Genomic DNA, 10,682 nt, shown 5'->3' with positions numbered 1-10,682 from the left:
TGCTCTCCAGTCTTTCGAAGCAAAGTGGATGGCTAGCTACCGAGGTCAATATGGTGAACAAAAGGTCCCCAGAAAATGAAATAGGCAAACTAAGCAAAAGTGAAATTGACAAATAACTTCCATTCAAGAACATGTCAAAAAAATGAAAACTAACCAACGACAGCTTACGTTTGTCAAACTGCAATTGTTGCAAGAATGGCCTTTCTGCATTGCTGTACAACAGTGCACAAGAAGAAAGGTCAAACAGTCCATTGACAATTGCACTTTATGACACAGTACCCAGTGACTGTCTCTTTCATCTTGCACTCAGCGAATACTGCATGAAAAAAAAAGGAAAACAGGCAAGCATTTTAGGGAAAAAAAACCAATAAACCTGCTTGAAAAACAAAATGAAATATAAAAACTAACTTGAGGGAGAAATCCCAAACTCTGCCGGTTAGCGGTTCATGACAGGACACCTACAAAGAGGAGATTGGTCGCCAGCCAAAGACAGAGCCGATGTAGGCATCCAATTGACGGGTCGCCAGTCAATTTCAAGGCACGGATTGACTTCAAATCAAATGCTCGCCAGTCAAACCACAGTGCTGCCGCACAAAAATAATGAAAACAATTCATAATGACTATTTTCATCATCACCATGAATATAAGAATGATTATTATTAGCAGTCGTACTTGTTGCAGTAGCACTAGTAGTCAGTTTGTTGGTAATCACATGGCCGTGGAAGTAGAACGTCAGCTGATGTGGCTTCACAAATTGAGAAAATCAAATCCGATGTTGTGGCAGCATCGCCGCGTTGGAATACTTATCAGGCTGCGACAATTGCTTTCGACACAGAGGGACACGGTCAGGACGTGTGGGGTGTTAAACTTGACGCTCTTGATGAAAAAGGGCCTCTTCACTTCAAATTTGCTCCTTTAGCCATGTGAGTTGCTTGGTGGTTGCTAAGTGACGGCCACGAGCGACGACGGTCCGATCGGGATTGCGCTTGGGGCTGCGTTACCCCCCCCCACCCCCGTCATGCGTCTGGTGTGGGCGACTCATCTGCATCCCACTCGGCTTTGAATGACTCTCTGTGTGCGCGCTTTGTATTCATCTCATCGCCCGACTGCTCTGTTAATGTCGTGTGTGTGTGTGTCTGTCTGTGTGTGTGCGTCCTTGTGTGTGTGTTTCTGTGTGTGGGCGGGCTTGGAGTGTGAACAGTGCTTATTACATCCACCTTATCTTCCCGGGCCGGGCCAGGTGCTATCGCTGTCACGTGTTCATTTGCTTGTTGTTTCAGAGGAGAGCAGCGAATTGAAATCAGCTGTATGTGTGCAATATACATCGCGCCGCGCTATCTGTGTTTACCAGACCGGGGGAGGCGATGGGAAAGATTTCAGCCGCAAGATGTATGATTTGGGGTTTCTTCAGAGCATCAGGGCATGACCTGTGATTTTTTTTTTGGGGGGGGGGGGGATTTGGTGTTTGTTTGTTTTGTTGGGGGGGGGGGGTGATTTGGTGTTTGTGCGCGAGTGAGTGAGTGAGTGAGTGAGTAAGTGAGTGAGTGAGTGCGAGCGAGCAAGCAAGCGAGCAAGAGTGTGTGGACTGTGTGTATGTGTGTGCAAGAGAGAGTGAGAGAGAAAGAGGGAGAGAAAGTAAGAATGTGTGTGAATGTGTTCTTAAGAGCATGTGAGTGCATGTGTGTGGGAGATTTGTGTTGATGACGTGAGCCCCTTTTGAGCGCCAAAAGATCACCTTTGCATGATTAAACGGGAGAGAGAGGAGGTGCAATGGGAGAAAGTGCTATTCCAACGAGGTGTAAACGATTCCCCTCATTTGGTTTGAAATGAGCTTTATTTGTTTTTGTACAAGGTTTGTCGAGAAGCTAACGAGGGCGACTACAAAAAACATCCCGTCTTTAATTGAAACAATCCATTGTGCACTGATCAATCAGAAATAATAAAATGGTCGGTGGGTTATTACCTTTTCATGATTTCAAGCTCGGCTGTGGAGAAGAGAGGAGTCCCGCAAGGAATCGGATTAAACACGAGCCCAGTTGTTGGAAATGTTTTTAAATCACGCTTTAGGGGATGGGTTTTTTTTCTTTTTTCCCTTCTTCTTTTCATTCATGTATTTTTTAACTGAAATTGGAAAGTTTTTTTTTTTGTTTTTGTTTGGTGTTGTTGGCAGAGCTTCATGAGATATATTGAGTTTGATTTATGTTGTCTTTTAAGTGGTAAATTAAAAAAAGAATAACCAACCGCAAAAAGACCAAAGGCGTTCCATAAATGACATCTTACAACTCCCAACGCTTTTCATGTTGTTTTCAATGAAAGCGCTGAAAGCCTTATCTTAGACATAAAAAAGAATATAGATTCATGAAAGACAGATTTTGAACAGGTTACAATTTCAAGTAGCATGTTAGAACAAAGTCAAACAATTTGTTGCGGGAACGCATGTCCACTGAACGAGTTCCCCCGTAGGAAGTCGGAGAAAATGAATTGGAAGCAGAAACAGTTACAAGCATTACATTTTAAACAAGTTATTTTTTTTTTGACTAACATTCTTGGTGGAAGAAGAAGAAGTCGGATCAGATTTTGTGTATGTTTCTAGGTCCATCTTTGGTGGATTCTGATTGGTGTCATTTTCGGCGCAACTTTCTGATGAAAAATTTTCCTGAAAATTTTGGCTAATTTCTCAATTTTGTTGGATTTTATTTTGTAAAAAAAAGAATTGGGAAACATTTTGGGGGGAATTTCTGGGTGCGTCCTTGATGTTGATTTTTTTGAGGAATATCTTTCCAGAATTTTATTTGAGTCAAATTACAGTGTGAATGTCTGTGAGCAATGAAAGTTTTGGTCAAATTCAGTCTATTTCGGTTAAATTCAACATTTTTTAGGGAATATCATAGAGGTAATGTATTCTGAAAATCTGGGCAAGATTTTTGCTGAAAATCGGGCACGTTCTGATTTGTTATGCATTTTGAGAGGCACATTGTTGCCAAATATGTGGCTCATATTTCACATCTTTGAAGTCCAATTTTAGATCCTTATGCAACAAGGGCTAACTTTGACCAGAATGTTTAATTCAGAACTTTGAATGCATGTTTTCCTCTTAAAATGGGGTTGAATTATGGATTTGTTTTTGCAATTTGAGAGGCATATTGCACCCCAAAATTTGGGTCAAGTTACACATTTTTGTGTAACTTAGGGAACCTTTCCAGGAAACTGCAATCTTCATGTACTGTAACTTTAAAGACAACTTTTCCCTAAAATATTCAATCGAAATGGCTTTTAATTCATTGTTAAGAAGAAGCATATTTTTCAGATTTTTAATCTGACTGTTTTTGTCCAATTAGAGAGGTGTTTATTTTCATTTTTTTCTCCCGAAAAAATTTTGTTGAATTCCACATCTTTCCAACTTCATATTGCTGGCGTCGAGCCGAAACCACCGATGTTACAATTTGATACATTTCACCTTTCTTCACAAAAATCTACTGTTGGTCACTCCACATATGTGGCTTTTATTTGGACAAATGTTTGACCGATCCAAAGTGTTAAAAATGGCTGGGTTTTTTTTTGTTTTTTTTTTGACAATGCAATGTTAATGGGAGAACAAAAATGCAGGTTTTGGGGTCTCCTGAAGAGCGATGATCTTGGAGATACGAGGATTGCGTCCAACGCTAGTGATATACATCATGGGCATCCTGAATCGTACGAGCTCTGGGACATTTGCGAGACTTCACGAAAAAAATGAACGTTTTAACTTTGTTTTTTTTCCCCTCTAGCGTACCCAATGAAGCGGCCCTTCAGCATATGTTCCCGCAAATAACCAGAAAGCCTGGAGGGAGTACAACTGAGATCAACAACATTAGCGCTTGCCGTATCTTATGCAGATGATGCCACGTACGGACGCGAATGAGCCGGCTGCCTTTGAACTGCGGGGGTCAAATATTCAAGCCACAAACCAATAATAAGACTGGCAGATTGCTGGCGCCTAAGAGGAAGTCTATTAAGCTCGTAGATTGTCGGAGGCGTGACCCGCGCTTGGCGCGCACACTCGAGGAATCTGCATGCCGTCTATTTCCATTTCAACTTTGACCCCTCCCGGCGGTCTCGCTCCCCGCCGTCTTGGTCTTCTAAGGCGGCCTCTTCAGTATTCCGACTGCGCCGGCTGCCGATTGTCAATTAAAATGAGAGAACGTTCCGGCAGCCGCCTGCACTGAGCTGCACTTTCCCACCCGGACACCTCCATTACAACATTGCCACTTCCTCATTATCTTACCAGAATAGTCCATTGTATGGCATCCGTTTAAGAGTTATAGAAGGGAAACGACATGAAAAGGAGATAAGACGTGGCGAAAATCACAGCGGTTGATTGCTAAAATACAGTTGGGCCAAAGATTAATCAAGGTTGGTTTCTGTTTTTTTGTTTTTTTTTTAATGGGGGGGGTGCTTCATCCCCACAAAAATCCTTCATATTGGTTCGGTCAAGCAGCCGTCAGTCTGTGGCAAATCAATGCCACTCCTGCCAGCCAATCAGCAAATAAATGTACTTTGTGAAAGAAAGCTCAGCGGAGGTTGTGGCTCTTGCGTCCACAGTCGAAAGGTCTCGGAGATAAAACGGCGAGGGAGTGCATACTTAGACCAAAATAACGATGTTTGGGTACAGCAAATGAAACTTTGCTTGCTGGGCCAAATCAATCAACAATGCTCGTGGGCGCAATTAGAAATGGCGAAGGAGTGCACACACAGACCAAAGGACTCAATTGGGGTGGCAGAATGTAATGACATGAAATAAGTTCAGAGTATACACATGGACCTCCGTAGTCAGACTTTGACCATCTTCATTTTTACTCATGGCTGTACCGGACCAAAAACGTCAATAATTGTGGACAAGTGTGGGGAAATAAATTGGAAATGCTTCCACGGGCCAAATGACTTCAATTCAGACCTAACTTTAGACCTAATGGATCTGCATTTGCTCAAAGGATCCAGTGTAGTGCTCGATGTAGATAAAACGACTAAGGAGTGAGTACATACCGGACCAAATCGACATGCAAACTTCAACCAAACAAACGGACATCAACTCAATGAAACAGCATTGCCTCGAGCCCTCAAGAAAATGAACTTAGCAGGTTTTAGACCGAGATGAAGCGATGAAGGGAGCGCATACATGGACCAAATCACTCCAGTTTGGCTGCGGACAACCAGTACTGGCAATCATATGGACCAAAAGCCTCAATAATAGCGGAAGACTTAATGTGACCAGGGACACAGGGGCTAAATGACTTATATTCCCGACATGCAAACTTCAACCAAACAAACGGACATCAGCTCAATGAAACAGCATTGCCTCGAGCCTTCAAGAAAATGAACTTGGCGTGTTTTAGACCGAGATGAAACGATGAAGGGAGCGCATACATGGACCAAATCACTCCAGTTTGGCTGCGGACAACCAGTACTGGCAATCGTATGGACCAAAAGCCTCAATAATAGCGGGAGACTTAATGTGACCAGGGACACAGGGACTAAATGACCTATATTCCGATGGCCGAATAAACTGTATCTTCGATTTGCTTGAAGATGGAATCAAAGGACTCAATATCGTGCTAGAATGAAATAATATAACTCGAGAGTGCGTACAAGGTTCAACTAATTCAAATTCCGACGCTAATTCTGACCGAACAAACCAGGGCTGGCAATTGATATGGATGAAATGACTCAATAATGGCCAGAGAATGAGAAAATGACTACAAAGTGCAGCAATCAAGCAAAGGGAACGGCCGTTGACTAAATTAGTCGATAGTGGTTATAGTCAAGGATAAAGTGACTAGGGAGTGCATACATGACCAAATGACTCAATTTCAGTTACTAAGTCGACCAGAAAAAAAAAAAGCAGCACCTGCAGCCTTTGAATAAATCAATCGACGATATTTGTATTCTAGGATCAATCGATGATGGAGTGCATACATGAATATAATCACTCAAGTTCAGATGCATACACTGCCCATATAAACTTCTTCCTGTATGTGACTTCGTCCAAAAAAAAAAAAAAAAATGTGGTGGACCGAGATGAAAGGACTCGGGAGTTCATACCTGAAATTTGAAGAAATATTCCTATTACAGTCGGTGACTGTAAATATATGGGACACGTGTTGTACATCACATTACGTCTTGTACATCTGCCACACAGCAGATGCAGCTCAGTCTGATAAGAAGCAGGCAGGCACACACGATCACACACACGCGCACCCACGCGCGTCCAGGCACTCGGCCTTAATGTATCAAGACACAAGGCCAGACAGATGTGACCGGTTTGTTCAAGGCGGCGGGCGGACGTATAGCGCCTCTCACAGCGCCCCATATACATCATATGTTTAAATATAGTTGGAGAGAATGTCTTAGCATTGCACATTTTTGTCCAGCCAAGGAGGCGCTTTGAATGGACGATGTCATCACGCCTAAGAGCTGAAGTGGATGCAAATGGTACACGGAAAAGGTTTTAGGACATTCCGAGAACACAAAAGTACCACGGCTAATGTCCCCGCTCATCTTCTCAGACATTTGCGTGTATTTGTCACACGCGTGAACGCTGACATGCGCTTCAGGTCTGCATGCACTCCCTGGCCACTTTATTGGTAAATCGAAACTCAAAACATCCATGGAAAAGCATTTTAAAAAAAAAAAGCCAAAATTTGAGTGCAGTGATTCTTAAACTGGTTCGAGGAACCGAACCCAACCGGTTCATATGCACATTCACCGAACCCTTTATTCGTGGAAAAATAAAAATGTGATTTTTTTTTTGTTTTTTTTTACAAATTCAAGACATTACAAAAGCACATTTATTAAAAACAAAAAAACGTAAACACAATGAGTATAAGTATAAAGTATACGTTTTTTAATGGTGCATAAAATGAACCAGCCAGTGATGGCCAAGTGGGCGTGTCATAGCTAATTGACATGTTGAGTCGGGTGTGTCTTAACCTCCATGGCAGAGGCTCCGTCGAACCCCTGAGACTGATTCACTGAAACTCGAGGGTTGGATCGAACTCAGGTTAAGAACCACTGTTCTAGTGATAGACTGCAATGACATGACATGGAGCGCATGACTGAAATTGCGATGCAGAGATGCAGATTTAATGACTCCGTCAGAGTGATAGACTGAGATAAAAATCACGTTTGATCAACAGGAAACTGGATCACATCATACCTGTCCTCAAATCACTACAGTGGCTTCCGGCGAGTCAAAGAATAGATTTTAAAATCTTGCTGCTGGTCCATCAACCTCGAAATCATCTTGCAAGATGTACGAGTACCCTACGAAGTATGCGGACCCCTCAGGTCGTCTGAGACAGGTCCCTTGTGTGTTCGCAGAACCAAAAAAGGTGAAGCAGCATTTAGTTGCCATGCTCCTCACCTGAATTATTTTTGGAGAGTTGATCATGATTTGTACAATGTCAAAATATTTTGTTTCAGGCACACGCCCCTTGTCCAAAATGTGACATAGGACGGGTCCACCTTTCCATTAGACTGTTGTGGTTGTTTTCACTTGGCAGAAAAAGGCACATTTCAAAGTGGAAGGAGGATGTGTCGGAAGGAAGCAAAAAATTAATAAATAAATCTTCCGAAGATGCTAATAAGGGGAAAAGCGAGGGTGAGGAAGAAGAGACAGAATAACAATACGTTAGCCTGAGGCGAGCCGGGAAAAAAAGCAGGGCAAAGCCGTGCGGGTGGGTTGCGTAAAGCGGGGGATCAGACGCAGGGCAGCCATCAGACCAAACAGCAGCTCAGGGCCAAAGACTAAATAGTGGAAAAGAAAAGAAAAGAGGGGAAAAAACAACACCACCAACAACAAGAAAAGAAGGCAAAACGACAGCGTGACAACAAGTTTCCTCTGCTCAACGCTTCGATCTGAGCACAATGCCGCACAGGGCAGAAAAGCCCAGACGCTTGATCTGAGTATGCACTCCCGAGTCCTTTCATCTCAGTCCGCTGCCTTTATGGAGTTATTTAGGGCAAGTCTGCTGCCAGTTCAGGTTCACTGGGTTGGATTCTGCATGCCGACGTGAGTCATTCGGGCCGCGTGTGCACTCCTCAGTTAGTTGATCTCAGTCGACCAACATTTGGTTGAAGAATGCTAACAGTACTGGCTAACTTGCTTTTCGGCCTGTCAAGTCCAACCGGAATGGACGAAATGACCTGAGGCTGGAGATGAGGGTTGGAAGGACGGCGTAACCAAGAGAGCGACAGCAGAATCTTGACACCAACCCCCCCAAAAAATACACAGGCAGAGTTCTAGTTAAGGCGAGACAAGCGGCAGGGTGACATTTGAGGGAGGACCGGATGGCTCCAAAGTGGCTGCAGTCATTTGTTCGGGTATGCAGCCGGCGCAATTTCATGCGGTCGAAATTCACATTTACACCTCTGCCACTTAATCCACACGGCCACTGAAAAAAATAAATAAACTGGTGCGAAGAATTGACTCCATCTTATGACATCGAGTGGATGCAGATGCATTTTTTTAAGTCGATGCAAAATGCACCAGGGTCCAGATGATTTTATTTTCGGCCACTACTTGAAGAAATAAAACGGACTAAATTCAACAAAAACTTGTTCCAGTGTCCGCCTTCCCCGAAACAGAGCGTAGTACGCAGAGCAGAAAAGACTGTTTATTGACACCCTCCGACACAGCCCGGTTATTTATGGCTTGCAATAGGAGAGCGTGATCATCATATTGACTGAGCCGTTCCCATCCTAATGGCCCCCTTAAATCTGCGAGAAACGCACTGTATTTTCTGGGCTGACTTACAAGCAAATTAACACTTGCTATATATATATACACGCTTGTGTGTGTGTGTGAAGCAATCAAGGTTTTCCATCACCATCAGCGGGAAACGAGATAGGACGATGCGTGAGGGCGGCGTGCGATGTGCTCCACGTCCATTACGAGAATGATAAAAATCATTTTCAAGAGCAAATGGTGAGCTCGTGAGACCTTAGCGGACCGTGTGATGAGTCTCGGTGTCACTTTGCCTCACACGCCACCAACTGCTGAGTGTGTGCGTGGCGCGTGTGCGAGTGAGACAATGGTCTGGCAGTCATTTTGAGGCACGACAAAGAGTAAAAGGTGCGAGTCACAACAAACAAACACTGCAAACGAGGCGTCTGTTGCCCAGAATGTTAATTGGGTTTCCCTCAGGGGGCTCATTAAATTCACGTCACGTTCTCCGGACACACCATTAGGTACACCTGCATTACAAAATGCCATCCGAGAACAAAACTTCACCAAATGAGGTAAGGAAATGTCAAGCCGTTTAAAAAAAAAAAAAAAATTTAATAAACATATATGGAATAATATGACGATTCAGTTGTAATTTTAAAAGATACAAGACTGCGTTTTTCAATGAGTGATGTAAAAATGTAAAACTCTTTATTTTCTTCAGCTGACACTGTCAATGTTGGTTTATTTGGTGTAAGCGCTGTATGCATCTGAACATGGCTCATTTCGTCGCTGTCTGCACTCCCGAGTCATTTTATCTCGGTTTACAACCATAATTGGGTCTTTTGTGTCCAAGTCGGTGGTCCAGTGGTTAGCGCGTCGACCTCACGGCGCAGAGGTACCGGGTTCGATCACAGCTCCGGCCTCCCTGTGTGGAGTTTGCATGTTCTCCCCGTGCCTGCGTGGGTTTTCTCCGTGTACTCCAGTTTTTCCTCCCACATTCCAAAAACATGCATGGCAGGCTGATTGAACACTCCAAATTGTCCCGCGAGGTGTGAGTGTGAGCGCGAATGGTTATTTGTCTCTGTGTGCCCTGTCGCAGTGTTGGCCTGGCAACCGGTTCAGGGTGTCCCCCGCCTACTGCCCGATGACGGCTGGGATAGGCTCCGGCACCCCCCGCGACCCTTGTGAGGATAAAGCGTCATGGAAAATGGATGGATGGATGGTGTCCAAGTCTCCAGCCAGTGCCGGATAATTTGGTCTCAAATATGCATTTAAACTTGGATCATTTGCTCCGTGTATGCACTCCCTTGACATCTTATCTAAGTCTGCCGCCATTTTCACGTCTATTCATCCAAAGTCGAGCCACGTTGATTCATCCGATCTTGGTAAATATGCATTGAGCCCATGTGTGCACTCCCGAGTCATTTTATCTCAGCTCAAAACTGTAACAGGGTCATTGCCTTCAAGTCTACGTAGACTTTGCTGGTTAATTTGCTCTAATTATGCGTTTCAACTTGTATCATTAGATCCGTGTATGCGCTCCCTCCATATTTTATTGAAGTCTGCCTCTATTATCAAGTTTTGATTGAGCCACGCGCCTTGATCTCACCTCAATATGCATCTGAACTTGGGCCACTTATTCAATGTATGCACTCCCTTACCAGTTTTCCACGGTCCGACACCATTCTGAAGTATTTTGGTCCGAGTGTACTGCCAACGTTAGTGAAGTTGATCTCAATATGCATCATAGCGTGGGCTATTTGGTTCCGCTATGCACTCCTTTGTTATTTTATCACGGTCCACCACCGTGACGGAGTCGTTTGGCCAAAGTCTGTGTGGCTGTATCGATGGCGCACATGATGGGGAAACCCGAGACTGGATTCTGATCATTTCATTTCCAAGCCTTGCCACCCCACTTCCCTTCCCCAGGCCTCCAAACAACCCACTTTCCACCCCTCCCGGAGGCTGCCGCACCCCA

At 44.0% G+C, this 10,682-nt stretch overlaps 1 protein-coding gene across 1 annotated transcript in view; it reads right to left on the bottom strand.

Annotated features, from left to right (window-relative positions):
• Positions 1 to 10,682, bottom strand: part of LOC109524513 (neural-cadherin) — a 203,442-nt gene that overhangs the window by 95,476 nt on the left and 97,284 nt on the right. The window lies entirely within an intron of this gene.

The sequence above is a fragment of the Hippocampus comes genome, unplaced genomic scaffold, assembly GCF_001891065.2.
Source record: "Hippocampus comes isolate QL1 unplaced genomic scaffold, H_comes_QL1_v1.1 scaffold21, whole genome shotgun sequence".
In the NCBI taxonomy this organism is placed as follows: Eukaryota; Metazoa; Chordata; class Actinopteri; order Syngnathiformes; family Syngnathidae; genus Hippocampus; species Hippocampus comes.
Note: the sequence above shows the minus strand (reverse complement) of the source record. Positions and strands in the feature narration are given on the sequence as shown.